Consider the following 15,667-nt stretch of genomic DNA (forward strand, 5'->3'; position numbering starts at 1 on the left):
TAGGCCCATGTAGTGTTAGCCTCCAAGTATGCCATAGGCAGGCTGTAGAGACCACGGACCAGGAAGGCTCAGGACAAATTATGATGATCAGATCACAAAGGTTATTGAATCCATTTAAAACATACAGTCAGAAATAAGAGGAAAGAGTGGGCGTAGGTTAACCTGCTTGGGATAGGAAGCAAGCAGGGTCAATGGACCCTACTCTCTTGTGTTATGCTCTGATAGCATAGTTATGAGGACAAGAATTGAGGTTCAGTAAGGGATAAGTAGATAGAAGATTGATGGAACCAATGTTGCAACCAATTGGTTCGCAACCAATGCTTGCTCTATTGGGAGGTGCAAGGACAGATTGGCCTGGCCACAGGTCTGCTCACATGGCTAGTCCGTGTTCTGTCCCTTTTCAGCATTTCTGAAGCAGAGCATACAGGAGTCAGAATGGTGGCACCAACAGGTAGACAATTTAGGTAGATAATGACCTGGCTGTCAACCCTTAAATGGTATGCTGTCTACCCTGTGATTTATGATTAAATGTTTCTATCCCTTTCTACCTGTAAGTAATAATCTTGTTTGTTCCACCCTTTTTACAGCATATTCCTCTTCTTTCTTTTTATGTTTATTTTTGAGAGAAAGAAAGAGAGAGATACACTGAGTGTGAGCGGGGGAAGGGCAGACAGAGGGAGACACAGAGTCCGAAGCAGGCTCCAGGCTCTGAGCTGTCACTACGGAGCCCGAGGTGGGGCTCGAAATCACAAACTATGAGGTCATGACCTGAGCAGAAGTTGGAAGCTTAACCAATGAGCCACCCAGGTGAACTGCCCCCCCCCCCATTTATTTTTACATGTCTTCGCAGATTACAAACTTGCTACCTATTTTTAGCACATCTGAATTCTGCCTCTGTCTTACAAGACTTGTTACTTATTATCTGTAGTTAATACAACTGATGAATTCTGCCCATCTTGTTTGCTTTCCTTGGCCTCTGTAGAAGAATTGAATGTTCTCACAGAATGGAGCAAACACACAGTGTATATACCCAGCATTGTAGAGGAGAGTATAGATGCATGGCGTTGGGACTAAGAGATTCAGGGTAAATACTTGGCCCTAATCCAGCGTCATGTATGTTTCATGCAGATAACCACTTTCCCAGCTCTGTTTACTGAGTAGCCTCTCCTTTCCATGCTGATCTGAAATGCCGTTCTGCCCTATGCCAACATTTTATATAAATGTGGGCCTGTTCCTGGACTCTATCCATTGGTCACCGTGTGTATCTTTACCACTGCCTGATTTACTGCAGCTTCAAGGAAGTCCTGATATAGGTAGGGCAAGTGAGACTCTAAATTCTCTTCAGAAAAGTGGCCTGGCTGTTCTCTGCTCTTTACTCTTCCATATGCCTTAGTATCTGCTTATCAGGTTCTTCCCCGAAACAGCCCTTTGGATTTTGATTAGAACTTCTCTGTGGATTAATTTGGAGAAAACCAAACCTTTCCTTCCATGAATTTGGCATAGCTCTCCATTGTTTGGGTCTTCATTAAAGTTTATGATTTTTCCTGTAGTGGCTTTAATTCATCTTTTGTTAGATTTATTCCTGGGTGATTGATGTCCTCTAATGCTATTATAAATAGTATCTTCTTTTTAATTATTTTTGTTGCTGGTGTGTGAAAATACAATTCATTGTTTTATATCCATCTTCTATTGAGTTACCTTGTGAAATTCTTCCACTATTTTTAAGTATTTATAGGTTCTTTGGGTTTTCCATGTAAATGATCATATCAACTGCAGATAGTGATAATTTCATTTTTTCTTTCCAATCCTTCTTCTGAATTATTTTTTTTTAAGTTAATGTACTGACAGGAACATCCACCACAAAGATTAAAGCTGTGTGATCTTCTACTTCCTGGCCTCATTTCAGATCTTAAAGGCGAATATTCTAATGTTTCCCCACTTAGGACTACATTTGCTTGATTTTTTATTAAATTTGTCTCATGCTAAACACATTCCCTTCTATTCTTCATTGACTAAAAGATTTCTGTCTTTAATAATGAACTTACTATGATTTCTTTAAATGTCTTACCTAGATCTATTGAAATGATATATGGTTTTTCTCTTTTAATATGGTAGTATAGTAAATTACATTTATAGATTTTCTAACATTAAACCAACTTTGCATTAAGGCCAACTTTGACATGGCTTGTTATCATCTTTATACACTGTAGAATTTAATTTGTGAATCCAATCTTCTATTTATGATTTTTGCTTCTGTATTCATAAATGAAATGAGCCTGTATTTTTTTCCTCCGTCACTCTGTCGTTGTTTGATTTTGGTATTGGGGTTATAAAGTCCTTATAAAATGAGTTGGAGAGTATTTCTTTTCTTTCTTTTTTTTCTATTCTCAGGAAGAGTTTTTATAAGATTGGTATGATTACTTCCTTAAAGATTTGTTAGAACTTGCCTATGAAATCATTTGGACCTGGTATTTAGTGTGAGACCATTTTAAAATACTGTTGCCATTAGTTGTTATGAGTTCTCAGCTTAAAAAAAATTTCTTCTTGAGCAAGTGTTCTTATTTTCCTAGGCAATTATATATTTATCAAAGTTTTCAAATTGTTACTGATAAAATTCCTTTTGTCTCATTAATCTGTGCTTTATCTGGAGTATGTTCCCTTTTTAATCTGTATCATTACTTGTTTGTGAATAATTTGTGTCTTAATTTGTTACAAATATTTAACTCACAGAAGTTTTCACAGAAGTTTTCAAATTACTTCTGTATGTATACGTATGTATATATACATTAAAATGCACATGTGCATAATTTTAAGTAGGTTGGAGAATATGCTGATGTTGATATAACATCCCTCAGTTGCATTTGAATGGGTGGGGCTGTTCCTTAGACGGGAGTGAGCTTGGGCTGACCACCCAGTGCAGGCGCCCGAGATCATCTGTTGGCATCTTTCACAGGCCCCTGAGGATATCCTTAAAGGCAAAAATGATGATTAGAAAAGAGGCGTAAAATGTAATGTCTCGTTCCCCCCTCCCCTCCAAGCATTGGCCTGGGGCTCCCATCTCCGTTTTTGCTCCTGAGGGACAAGCTTCTGAGTAAGAGAGGAAGGATGGAGCATTTCAGCTAGACTTGCACACAATCCACAGCTTTTCTGTGCATTACGGCAGCTATTAAGAGCTGGTGATACGTAAGTGGAGATAAAAGCATGGCACAGTGTGATGCCGTTTTATTGCGGGAAGAGGGGAAAGGTCGGCGTGTGAAGCGATAACATGCATCCCGTGCATACACAATGATTGTCTCTGGTGACGAAGTTATGGGTGAATGTCACTTTCTTCTCCACTTCTGAAGGCAGCCTGTACATTTGGGTTTTACAATAGTCATCTATGCATTACTTTTACAAACAAATAGAATCAGCAAAACTATTTTCATTTTGAGAAGGTGAAAGTGTGGCAGTTATTCATTTATAGTTCTTTCCTTTAGCTTTGTCAGGACCTGGATGGCCTATGACAGCAGCCTTGTGATCCCTGAACACAGCTTGACTAAAGGGTGAACGTGTCTGTGGTGAGGACAACTTGGGTAAGGATCCTTTAAGTCCTGGGAAGCAGCTCTCTGAGACTGGGTCAGACATCCACTGTTTGTGAATGTGAGTGTGTCTGCACTTCTGGCATTGTCTCTGCTCATTTCCCTTGTGTGTGTGTGTGTGTGTGTGTGTGTGTGTGTGTGTGTTTTCTAGGCTTTCAATAAATCTTCCTGATGAGGCAGGCCTATCTCAACATTGCTCATGAATGCTGCTGGGCAGTATTTATGTTTCTATTCAAGCCAGAGTATCAGAGGGGGCCCAGACTACCCTAGGGGTCGGGGTGTAACTGATTCAAGAAAATTCCAAGAGGAAGACTTTACGGAGAAACAAAAGTGGAGCTGCTTAACAAACTGCCTTCTTCATGTGGGAAATTCTCTGCGGTGCTACCTGAAGGTAGGTATAGGGAACCTCTGTCAAGGGGCTGGGTCATCTCGCACCCAATGTGGCATCTAGTTCATGGGCCAATAGGCTTGAAAATCCAGGGGCCCATCAATCTTCGTCTCTGGAAATCCAAATGGAGAGCATTAATAACATACATCTTACGGAAGCCAAAGCAAAGAGGGTAGCTATTTTTAACTCGGGGCAGGAAAATGTGGCTGGAAAGGAAACATCTGTCCCAAGCTATTGACTCTTACGCTTTGTATAGAGGCCTTTTCTGTCTTGAAACCATCAAAAATAAAATAAGGTGGTTGGTGCAGGCCTGGTTCAGGAAGAAAAAGGCAAAGCATTCCTCACTTCTCACTTCTCTCACTTCTCATCTTCTGAGTTGGGCCTGGGGCCTGGAAGAGACCACTTTGGAGGCAGAGGGTGGGAGAATGGCTCAAGGACTACCCAATTGCTGTGAATTTGGGGGACCCTCCTAATTTAGCATCTTCATCAAAGATGGCCTCACCCTTGAGGGTTCAAAATTTTCAGATGCCCCAGCTGGGGGTCACCAGACGTCTCATGCTGGGAGATGATCTCTGAGTGCCAGAATACTTTCCTTGGCAGTTCTGGCTGCTTGCTGCTTTCTGAGCAGAGAAGTTGTTCTTTCTTCCAGGGGCAGCAAGAAAGTTCCCTTCCCTCCGAGACATGCCAGCCCCCTGTGTGTCTGGCTGGGGGAAAAGGAGGGGCAAGTGTGAACCTGCCAAGGTTCAGAGACATCTTTTGGTCTCCACAGAAGCATTTTTCATCATTTTGGAGCATCTAGAGCAAGGCAGAATGTACTCATCTGGGGGCTCGGGATGGATTACCTGACGGAGGAGGCAGGGTCGAAGTAGACAGTGCTCAGGCTGTGCACTGCACAATCCAGCAGCACCAGCCACACAGACCTGGGGGATGCAAATAGCCCTCCCTGGAGTGGCTGGAGATGGAGAAGAGGAGGAGGAGGAGCAAGGCAGAGTGTGTAGCTGGTTGAGGAGCTCCTAGTCTTTGTCTTAGAAGACTGACTGGTATAGTTCTGTGTTCTTCCTTTTTTTCATCTCTCTCTCTTTCCCTCCCTCGTCCCTTCTCTCCCTCTTTCTCTTTTCCTTCTCCCTCTCTCTTTCTCTGTCTCTCTCAGCTCCTTTCTGTTTTCAGCCAAAGATTGAACCAGGAGAGAAACACTTTTTGTTTTCCAGATTGAGTAGAGAGTTGCCAGGAGAAACGACCAGGGAAGAACAAGAATACAAGGGCCTGAAAAGAGCTGTGCATTCCCTCTCCCGGTGCACTCCCAGCAGAGCAATGTCAGAGCAGCAGGCCTTGGAGGGTGTGAAACGGGGTTGCCAAATTGCATGAGTCTCTAAAAAGATCCATATGTCTGGGCCGCACCAAACTTCTGCGCTCAGGGAGGGGGGCTGATAACATCATCTACTGGATGGGAGTACAGTTCTCTTCCTTTGGGGAGGTTTGCATGTCAGCCTGACTAGATGCTGCAGGACTTCTAATGATCCGCGTTTGGAAACTTGGGGTGCAAGTGCTTGGGGTGTGGAGGAAGGAAGAGGGGCAGGGAGTAGAGTGAACAGGAGAGAGGAGGTCTCTAAGCTGGAGTCTATGAACAGCTTAGTAGGAAAGGAGTTTGAAAGCCCCAGGACATTGAGGTTCCTTTCAATTTGTTTTCCATGCCAGGAGAGAGTTTTGGGGGAGCCACGGTGCAGATGGATTCCAGGCCATTTGCCTACTTCGTGGGAAGTCTAGACTCATTCCTATAACTCACCCTCCAGAGCCAAAGAAGAGTCACTGTCTTCCCCTCACTTCTTTAACCCCCAAACTGTAGCTTCCTCTGGGGTGGAGGGTAGCAGATGGTACACAGCTGTGGGACACATCTGGTTTCGCAGGGATCAGAGGAAGGCACAAAGGCCACTTGAAGTCCCCAGGGCTACCCTGGAGGCATGTCTCCAAAGATGGGGTGGTACCCCTGACACTCTACCCAGATCCCATCTTGGACAGGCTTCATGTTTTTCCTAGTTTTCCACGCCTTCACTGCACTCCAGCTTCAACTGGATTAGATGATGATTTTGTGAGAGTGGCCAGGCAGCTGCTTCCCAGATGTGGGTTTTCTCTAGAGATGGCCCTATCCAAACTGGGGAGCTTGGGGAGGACCGGTTGGGGACAGCAGAGACAGGGCCTGGCGGATTCCTCTGAGGAGGTACTGACCTAGAGGAGTGAGCACAGGACCATCTGAAGACCCCACAGCAAAGCCAGAGGATTAGAACTGAAGAGGGAGAGGGCCGGTCCTGGAGTGTTCTCAGCTCTTGTCTCTAAAACCCTGTGTCCAAACATATGACTGTATTGAATGTGCCAAATAATCTGACTCATTGTGTGTGTGTGTGTGTGTGTGTGTGTGTGTGTGTGCGTGAGTGTGTGTGTGTGTGTGTGTGTGTGTGTGTGTGTTTGCTTACAAGTAGAACATAATCTTGAGGAAAGTCTATTACTTCTCTGTATCTCCTGCATTTCTCGCTTGGAATACAAGTGGCCTCCAATCTGATCTCCCTCTGACCATTCTTGTGTTTCCCCTATTCATTCATTCTTCACACAGCAGGCAGAGATAATATGTTTAAAATTAAAACTGGGCCATTTCATCCCCCTGCTGAAAAGGCTTCAATGACTTCCCTTTGCTCTACAAGAAAAGCTAAACCCCTCACGGGGACCAATCAGATCTGAAGGGGCCGGCCTCCACCCTGCCTGTCTCCTCTCCGAATCGGGCCCCCTGGCCCACTCTCCCCAACACCGGCTGTCTCAGGTCCCTGAAGCTTGCCAAGGTCTCTTCCAACCTCGCATCTCTACTGAAGCCGTCCCTTTGACCGCTCGCTCCTCTTGCCTCATTGCTCTCTCTAGAATGGTTCCTCAACTTTTAGTCTTCCCTGAACACCTGATGGAAACTAAGTCCCCCCACCCGGCCCCTTCTGTTCTCTCTCACAGCACCCTCCTCTCAAAAGCTCATTTGTAGCACGCATCACATTTCGCAGTCACGCGTTTACTTGTTTGTCCCTTGTCATCCCCATCTGGCTGTAAGCAACATGAGGGCCGACGCCATGTGTATGTTGTGCCCTGGCACAACACAGGCCAGCAACGGACCCTCTGGATATTTACTGAATGAATGAATGAACCGTGGCCTTATTTTCTGGTCACTATTCTCTGCTTGATTGGTTCACATATATATTTTTAGTTCACACATCAGTAAGAGATGTTTTCATGTTAGGGACTGACATGGGATTGTCGTATGCTAGCACAGTCGTTTTCATAAAAATCAGGCCGTTTTCTTCCAACCTCAAGTTCATAAGAGCATAAACTCAAAAGAATACCCTTTCTACAAAAGCACAATTGGTGATCTTGTCCTATTTTTTTTTTTTTTTCCATTTTTCTGAGGACTTAGCAGGATGTTGTCACCGATAGCCCATGCCTTCTGCCTGGCATTTGGAAATCTTAGCCCAACCTTATAGCTGCCATAGCTTGTGTCCCAGCCCGGCACTGGTTAGAGCTCTGGGTCAGACCCTGAGTATCCAGGTGAGCCTGGACAGATCTCTCCCCCGCTCTGGAGCTCAGCCTTGGCATCTGTGGAGTGATAGGGTTCCATGAAGGAACTGAGACCGTTCTCCCATCTCTAACTGTACCCACACACTGACCCGTCTGAGGGAGGCCGAGACAAACTTGCTGCTGAGGGGACCGAGGGGGTGGCCAAGTCTGAGCCATAGTTGCTGCTGGGTTAGGGGAGAGTGGTGGTCATTTCCTTGTGTGAGGGGCAGCCAAAGGAAAGCGGGGGGGCGGGGGGGGGGGGAAGCAGCCAAAGTGGGTGGCCAGTTCCTGTCTCTGACCCTTGGGGCAGTGCCTGAAGCTCCTGCCAGGCTCCCACACCTTGGCTAAGAATAGCTCAGCTCCTTCCTGCTGGCCTGCAGTCCCCCGGAGCCCAGAGAAAAGAGAACCGGACTATCTAACTTCAGGCTGGGCTGTCCCTTCCGGCGATTCTCTCCTCCGTTGGGGGGATCAAAGGGCCGCCGGGGATCGCAATTCTAGTCTCTGACGCGACCACCTAATAATAGCACTGTGGGGTGCAGAAGAAGGGTGGTGTTTTCAGGCCACTGCTGAGGGGTGCTGGGAAGGTGGAGGCCTTGAGACTGAAAACTAAGGATTCTGGGTGCCCAGTGTTGGGAGGATGTGTCCTGGGGACTAAGGCCCTGGGGGAAAGGAAGCTCCTGCTTCTGACTGAGTAGGACCAAGGTGGGGCCCCGGCAGTTCCGCGGCGGACTGCGGCAGGTGACGGGAAGACCATTCTTCCAGAAATTGCCCACGATGGATGATTTGCCAGTTCAGAAAGCAGATCCCTGTGTGAGGGACTGGCCCTGTTCTGGCCTGAGGTAACTTCAGGGCATCACGAGGCCCCAGTGACTAGGGTGACCATCTAATCTATCATCCAAACAGAGACGTTTTTGACAGTGAAAGAGGATGTTGTTGATAACTACCAAGCATAAACAGAGTCTGTCCTGGGCAAACCGGGGCATCGGGTGGCTCAAACCACTCACCATTACTCCGTGTCCATGCCCTCTCCTTAGATTTCTCAATAGGAAGAGATGAGATATAATAGAGTAGAAAGAAGAGAGAAAGAGAGAGAGAGAGAGAGAAAAGAAACGGAGGGACCACAGAGATCTGCGGCCCAAGCCTGCTGGCATTTCACAGATCGTGATCTTCCTAAATCGGGTGGGGTTTAATTATAGCCACAGAGGGGTTGTGCTCCAGAGCCGGGAACGAAAGAACATTTCTCAGAAAGTTCCATTGCTTGGCTGAGCTTGGGGGCTGCCTGCATGGAGAGATAAGCCGCGCTGACAAGCCAAGCACAGCTCCGTGCCTTGGTTTTCTGCGGCTGAAATCCTGGACTTGTAACAAACGCCAGGGAAAAGCCGTGCACCTTCTCTTATTGCAAAATCACATCAGCTTCCAGTTAACTGTCCACAACCTATACAGATCACTTGAACAAACAGGTCTATTGTTGATTCATGAACGAGCCCGTAAGGAGCAGATCATGTGTTACGTGCCAGCTTCTGTGTTAATTTCTGGAGCTGTGAAAACAGACAGGGCAATGGCCCCATCTCTTAAGGAACTCTTCAATCTTTCAGGGGAAACAGAGGGCTAAACAATTTGGGCAGGGACGGAGCAGCGCTGCTTTGGTGGAGAAACCTGTTCCTGAGCCTCTTTTTTCAGCACCGTGGAAGACTTTCACAACCTCCCCGTAAACAGACGACAGTTGTCCATGTGGCAAAGCCCTTGCTGAAATGGTGCTGAGAATTACTGGGAGGCATTTTGGAGTCGTTGTCAGGAGCGTGGGGGGCTTTGGAACCCATCAGACCTGGATCTGGATTCTGGCTCTGCCAAGCCCCAAATTGTGCACCTTGAGCAAGTTTCCGCGGGCAGATGGTAATGGTGCCTACTTCATAAAGCAGTGTGTTAAAGCGTTCATGGGCACATGAATCACCTGGGGATCTTGTTAAAAATGCAGATTCTGATTCAGGAGGTCTGGGCTGGGGCCCAAAGTTCTGCATTTTTAACAGGCACCCAGGTGACGTTAATGCTGCCCGTCTGAGGACCACGCTTTGAGTGAAAGGGCATAGAATCGTGAAAGATCAAAGAAGCTCTGAGCACCGTGCTGACAAGTGGTAAGTTAAGTACTCAGTAAATGTACCCTATTACTCTTCAAATGAAATATCAACATGTTTATTTAATATCATTTAAGTATCTCTCCATATATTTCTTATTATCCTAATTTAATATAAAATTTCTTGAGTCAGGGAAAAGCTCCCTGTTACATTTCTTGGGTACCACGCAGTGCCATGTTTTTTTGTTGTTGTTTTTTTTCATGGTTCACGGCAATGGGAAAATTCCAGAAGAGAGGAATGGGAGATTTAGAATTTGCTTCTAATACCACCCCACATCCTCCTGTCGTGAGGGGTGATGGGAACCCATTGAAAAGTCGCATGTCTCCTGCAGAATATATCTAATTATGGATACTGTGAAGGCATCACTCCCAGATCCAATACTAGCCATAAGGAGAGAAACAGGGGTTCAGATATCAAAAACATGATATAAGTCTTGATATTTTCATAAACCTTGGTGGTTTTAAGATATGGCCCCAGATTTGTTGAGACTCCTACCTCTGAGAGGCAGGCCGTGTGTTCCTGCCCCTCGCATCTGATCTGCCTTGATTGCATTGGCTAATGGAGGACGATGTCGGTGCTGCTGGGGCACTTTGGAGGCTAGATCAGAAGGTTCCCGCAGTGTCCTCCTTTTGCTCTGGGAATGCCTGCTCTCTTGACATGCTCCCTCTCCTGGAACCCCGCGGCCACACACTATATGGAGAGGCCCCATCAGGGTGCTCTGCCTGATAGCCCCAGCTGAACCCAGCCTTTGTGAGTCTGATCAGGCACCAGGCATATCAATGAAGGAGCCTCCAGCCATCTCTTATTCCCCAGCTGAGGCCCCACAGCCGTGGAGCAGAAATTAACCCTTCCTGCTGAGCCCCGACCCATGGAATTCTCCAACCTGGTGACATACTAGTTGTTTGATGTCAATATGCTCTGGGGGTCAGCGAGGGGGGATTTGTTAACAACAAGTGATTCAGACATAGAGCAATATTTATATTTAGAATAAGAAGCATAGTGAGCCCTTTTTTGCGGATGTTGAGTGTCATGTGCTCTCCAGTGCAGAAACTATAGGTAAGCATCAAATCTCGAACAACCTTAGTTTCAATTCTGTGATTAGTCTATTGTGTCATTGGAAGAGGAGGAGTAAAGAGTGAAAGAAAAACAAAATAAAACCAGGCTTTGGCATCAGACAGATTTGAATGCCAAACTTAAAACGTTATCAGTTGTGTGAAAGGCAAGTAGGTTCACTTTCCTTGGTCTCAGTCTTCTGATCTATCAAATGGGATAATAATACCTAATGCGTAGGGGTTGCGGGAGATAGCGAGTAAAAATAATTATGATGAACACATAAATAATTGCTATTATTCCCCAAAATATCTCTAGGGAAAAATGTGCACTGATTATAAGTGCATAGAAAATGGGAGCCTAAGCACGTGTGGCGGGGATGATAAGTTTCTGAAGAAGCTGTCCCCGAAATTAATCCTTCACATGACTAAGAATAACTAAGATATTCTCAGACTTTAGAATTTCAAAAATTTCCCCTGAATTTTGGGGACAGATCCAGGGGGAAACAAAAGACTTCTAAGAGCCTTATAATAGCCAAGACAATCTTGAAGAGAAACAGGTCTGGAGCTCTTGTATTATTCGATATTAAGGTCAATTATGAAGGTATAGTAACTAAGATCGTGTGGTTTTGGCGCAAGGAGAGGCAAACCGAGGAACGGAACAGACCAGAGAGTTCAGAAGTGCACCCACACGCGTTCGGTCACCTGACTTATAAAAAACGTGCTAACCCAGAGACTATGAAGAAAACAGAAGAGGAGTAAGAGGTGTGAGGAGAACAAGGATGAGGATCTCAGAACCAAGGGGACCAAAGAACTTCAGGGGGCCAGCGGAGATCAGCAGCGTCAAGGGCAGCCGGGGTCTGTTAAACCGAAAAGTTACTCCGGAGTTGACTTTCAAGTGACTGTTGTAACCCAAGCGTGAGCTCTTTCAGCAAAGGGACCAGAGAGGAGTGGTTTGCAGAGCGAGTAGAAGCGATGGCTGGAGACAGGAAGTAGAAGGTGCTCCTCCAAGAACTCCTGGTGAGAGGGGAGGCAAGACGTTCACAGCAGGTGTAAGTGACAGGAGTTTCTTATTTAGTCGTCAAAGACAGCAGAGGCTTGGGGATGTTTATACGCTGAGGACACGGCGAACGTTGGGAGAAAGGGGAACATACGTGCCATGAAAACATATGAGATTGGCCGCCCGGAGGAAATTCCGTGTCTTCTGGGGAGAAAGGAGGATGGAGAGTCAAGAGTAACATGTGGATAAACTGTATTTTATGAATCGTTAAATGTCTCCAGAAACTATTATATTCACATTTCAGTTGAAACAGCCCCAATTCTTGGACATCCTCAGTTATCTCTCAAAGGCATTTTAGCTGCTTAAAAGTATATTTTGGAATATTTCAGCCATAAAAAAGGCTATAAAAAGTGATATAAAGAACTTGTGAGCCTTCTCCCTTAAGAAAGAGAACATTATCAACACAATTAAAGACCCCTATGTGCCCTTTTTCCGATCATAACTCTGTCTCTCCTCACTCTGCCTGCAAAAAATCGCCATCCTGAGTTTGGTGTTTATGTATTTCTGAACATTTCTTTATACTTCGAATACATTTGTATTCATCGCTGAGTGATATTTATTGTATTACCCATTTGTACATTTTAAATAAATGACGTTGTATCATGTGCTTTCTTGACCTTGGTTTTATCCCTCAAAATCTTTGCAAGATTTATTTGTGTTGACATATGTTTATTAATTTGTAGTGATGCCTGGTATTCTAATATGTGGACATATCTTCTCTCATATTGATGAATATTTTCAGTATTTTCCAATTATAAACACTAACATCATGAATATTCTTGTGCATATCATCTTGTACATATGTGCAAGACATTATTGATGGTATATACGTACCTAGGGGTCAGATTGCTGGATTGTTGGGAAATGAACCCACTCAACTTTAGTACGTATTCACAAATTGTTCTCCAGTGTGGGTGCCCCTGTTGATAAATTTGGGGGAAGCCTTAGTTATTATCTCTTCAAATATTTCCTCTGCCTTAGTCTTTTCTTTCTGGAACTCTGATTATATACTTCCTAGAACTTCTTGTTCCTTCTATGCCTCTTTATTTCTCTTTCATGGTTTCTAGCTCTGGATATCTGAGCTGTATCTCAGATAATTTCTTCATTTCTACTTTACCATTCAACTAATTCTGCTAATTCTCTCTTTAGCTGCATCTTATTTTAAATCTATACAAATAGAAATATATAGATTTTAAATATATAGATTTATCCAGTAAAAAATCTCAGTCTTATGCTTATGTTGTAAAACATATCACACATACAGAACTGTTGGATTGTGTCAAGAGATCTTTATATTTTCAGGATATTAATTATTTATTCGTTATATGTTATATAATATCTTCTCCCAGTCTGTGAATTGTCCTTTTTTTTTTTAATGGTTTCTTTTGTTGGGTAGACATTCTAACTTGTAATGTAGTTGAATTCATCAATCCTTTTCGGTATGATTTGTGTGTTTTACATCTTGTACGAGAAGTTCTTCTCTGTATCGTAGCCTTAAAGACATCTTCCTATGGTTTTGTCCAAAAATCTTCAGATTTGATTTTTACATTCAGTCTTTAACCAAATAGGAATGGATACTGTTTGTTGCAGTGATATTGGGACCCAATACTGTCATTTTGAATGAACTCAATTGACCCAGAACTAATTAATTCCTCGTCTATCTTTTCCATTCCAATCTTAAATGCCACTTTCACTTAGACACATGTCCCATGTTTCTGGGCTCTCTTGTCTCTTCCAGTCGCATATTTCTATCCTTGTGTCAATACCTCACTATCTTGATTACTCTACTTCCAAATAAATTTTGGTGTAGCCATGCAGTGCCGATTCTCTCCACCTCTTTCCTTTTCTTCAAAAACATCTGGACTCTTCTTGAACTTCCATTTTCCCATATAAATTTTAGAATCAGTTTACCCAGAAAAGCTATTCGTTTTTTTTTCTTTTTGTAATTGTGTAAACAATATTGGGGCACGTGGGTGGCTCAGTCGGTTAAGCGACCGACTCCGGCTCAGGTCATGATCTCGCGGTCCGTGAGTTCGAGCCCCGCGTCAGACTCTGGGCTGATGGCTCAGAGCCTGGAGCCTGTTTCAGATTCTGTGTCTCCCTCTCTCTCTGACCCTCCCCCGTTCATGCTCTGTCTCTCTCTGTCCCAAAAATAAATAAACGTTGAAAAAAAAAAAACAATATCAACTGTGAATATGGCAGTTTTATCTTTTTCTATATATTTTGTATAACATTTATTTCTTTTTCCTGCTGCACAGACCACAACAGGAAGTACGATGTTCAATGGAAGCAGTGATACCAGACATCTTTCTCTGTTCCTGATTTTAAAAGATCATCAACCGTCTCTGACATTTCACCAGGAAGAATCCTATTCTCTAAGTGTGGATCAATAGTTCTCAAACTTTCGTTCCCCAGCACTTCTGATTCAGGAGGTCCGGGGTGGGATCTGAGTATTTGCGTTTCTAACAAGTTTCCAGGTGATACCATTGCTGCTGTCCTGAGGCCACATTTTGTGAATCACTGGTGTAGACATAACTTGTGTCAAAGATTGCTATTTTCAATCCTGCCGTCTATTCTCCTCTTGCTCCTTAGTAGAGAGCTCTGATTTTTCATTGGGAACATTGCAGCCCAAAGGAGACTAACAAGTCCCAGACTTCTAGGTCTTAGCCATGTGACTAAGTTTGGGCCAACAAAATATAAAGCCAGGAGTTACATAAGCTGTCCAGGGGCGCCTGGGTGGCTCAGTCAGTTAAGCATCCGACTTCGACTCAGGTTGTGATCTCACGGTCCGTGAGTTCGAGCCCCACATCGGGCTCCGTGCTGACAGCTCAGAGGCTGGAGCCTGCTTCGGATTCTGTGTCTCCCTCTCCCTCTGCCCCTCCCCCGTTCATGCTCAGTCTCTCTCTGTCTCAAAAATAAACATTCCATAAGCTGTCAAGAAGAACTCCTTCAATGAGAAGTGCTCCGGTTACACATTGTGATTAAACAAACCACAGAAACATAATGGGTTAAAGCAAACGTTTGACCTTGCTCACAATTTTGTGGGTCAGGGACTTAAGAAGGGTTTGGCTGGATCGTTCCCCTGGCCAGGGCTGGATCGTCCACTCCAAGATAGGTTCTTCACTCATACGTCCGATATCTCTTGCTTTTTCGTCTCACTTCACATGGTATCTCTTCAGAACTGTTTTACAACGTTTGGGCTTATCACAGCCTGATGGCCTCAGAGAAGTCACGTTTCTTAAGCAGAGGCCAGCTGTAACGAGGCAGAAAGCGATCGCCTCCAGTTCGGTTACAGATATGCCTCAAACTGGCGCAATGTTGTTTCTGCCATATCCTACCGGTCAAAGCAGTAACAGAACCTGCCGTCTTCAAGAAGGAGAGAAACAACTCCATTTTTTGGTGTAACATTGGAAAGGTCGTATTGGAAAAGAGCATCTAAGATCTCTATAGCCTTCTTTGGAAAAGGCGAACTGCCATAGGGGGATGGGAGGCAGAAGTAATGGCTGAACCATAATGGCCACATGGGACCATGAAAGTGAAGCCAAGCTCTGTGATGGCAAAGCAGAGAGGAGCCTAGGTCCCCTGTGATTCCATAGAGCTGCCATGTCATCGCTGGTGTTTGTCTGAGTATCATCTAATGAGAGAGAAATTATCTTCTTTTGATATTTTGGCAGGTTTCTGTTAACGTGTAGATGATTCTGATCCTAATTAACTTAACACTTTTTAGTAGTCTAAGGAAATCCATGCCTTTGTATCATGAACCTGCATTGACATTTATTATATTCTTTCTAGCATTCACTAAGGTGATCGTATTGTTTTTTCTTTCATGAGTTAATATAGAAAGTGATACTAATAGATTTTTTCAATGTGTGTGTATA

At 44.4% G+C, this 15,667-nt stretch overlaps 1 long non-coding RNA gene across 1 annotated transcript; it reads left to right on the top strand.

The window, feature by feature from the left end:
* The first annotated feature begins 8,672 nt into the window (after positions 1-8,672).
* On the top strand, positions 8,673-12,394 carry LOC123587020. The gene is made up of 2 exons (XR_006707089.1): positions 8,673-9,680; positions 11,049-12,394. It is a non-coding gene; the product is annotated as an uncharacterized LOC123587020 (long non-coding RNA).
* Positions 12,395-15,667: the final 3,273 nt, after the last annotated feature.

This window comes from Leopardus geoffroyi, chromosome C3, assembly GCF_018350155.1.
Source record: "Leopardus geoffroyi isolate Oge1 chromosome C3, O.geoffroyi_Oge1_pat1.0, whole genome shotgun sequence".
Lineage (NCBI taxonomy): Eukaryota > Metazoa > Chordata > Mammalia > Carnivora > Felidae > Leopardus > Leopardus geoffroyi.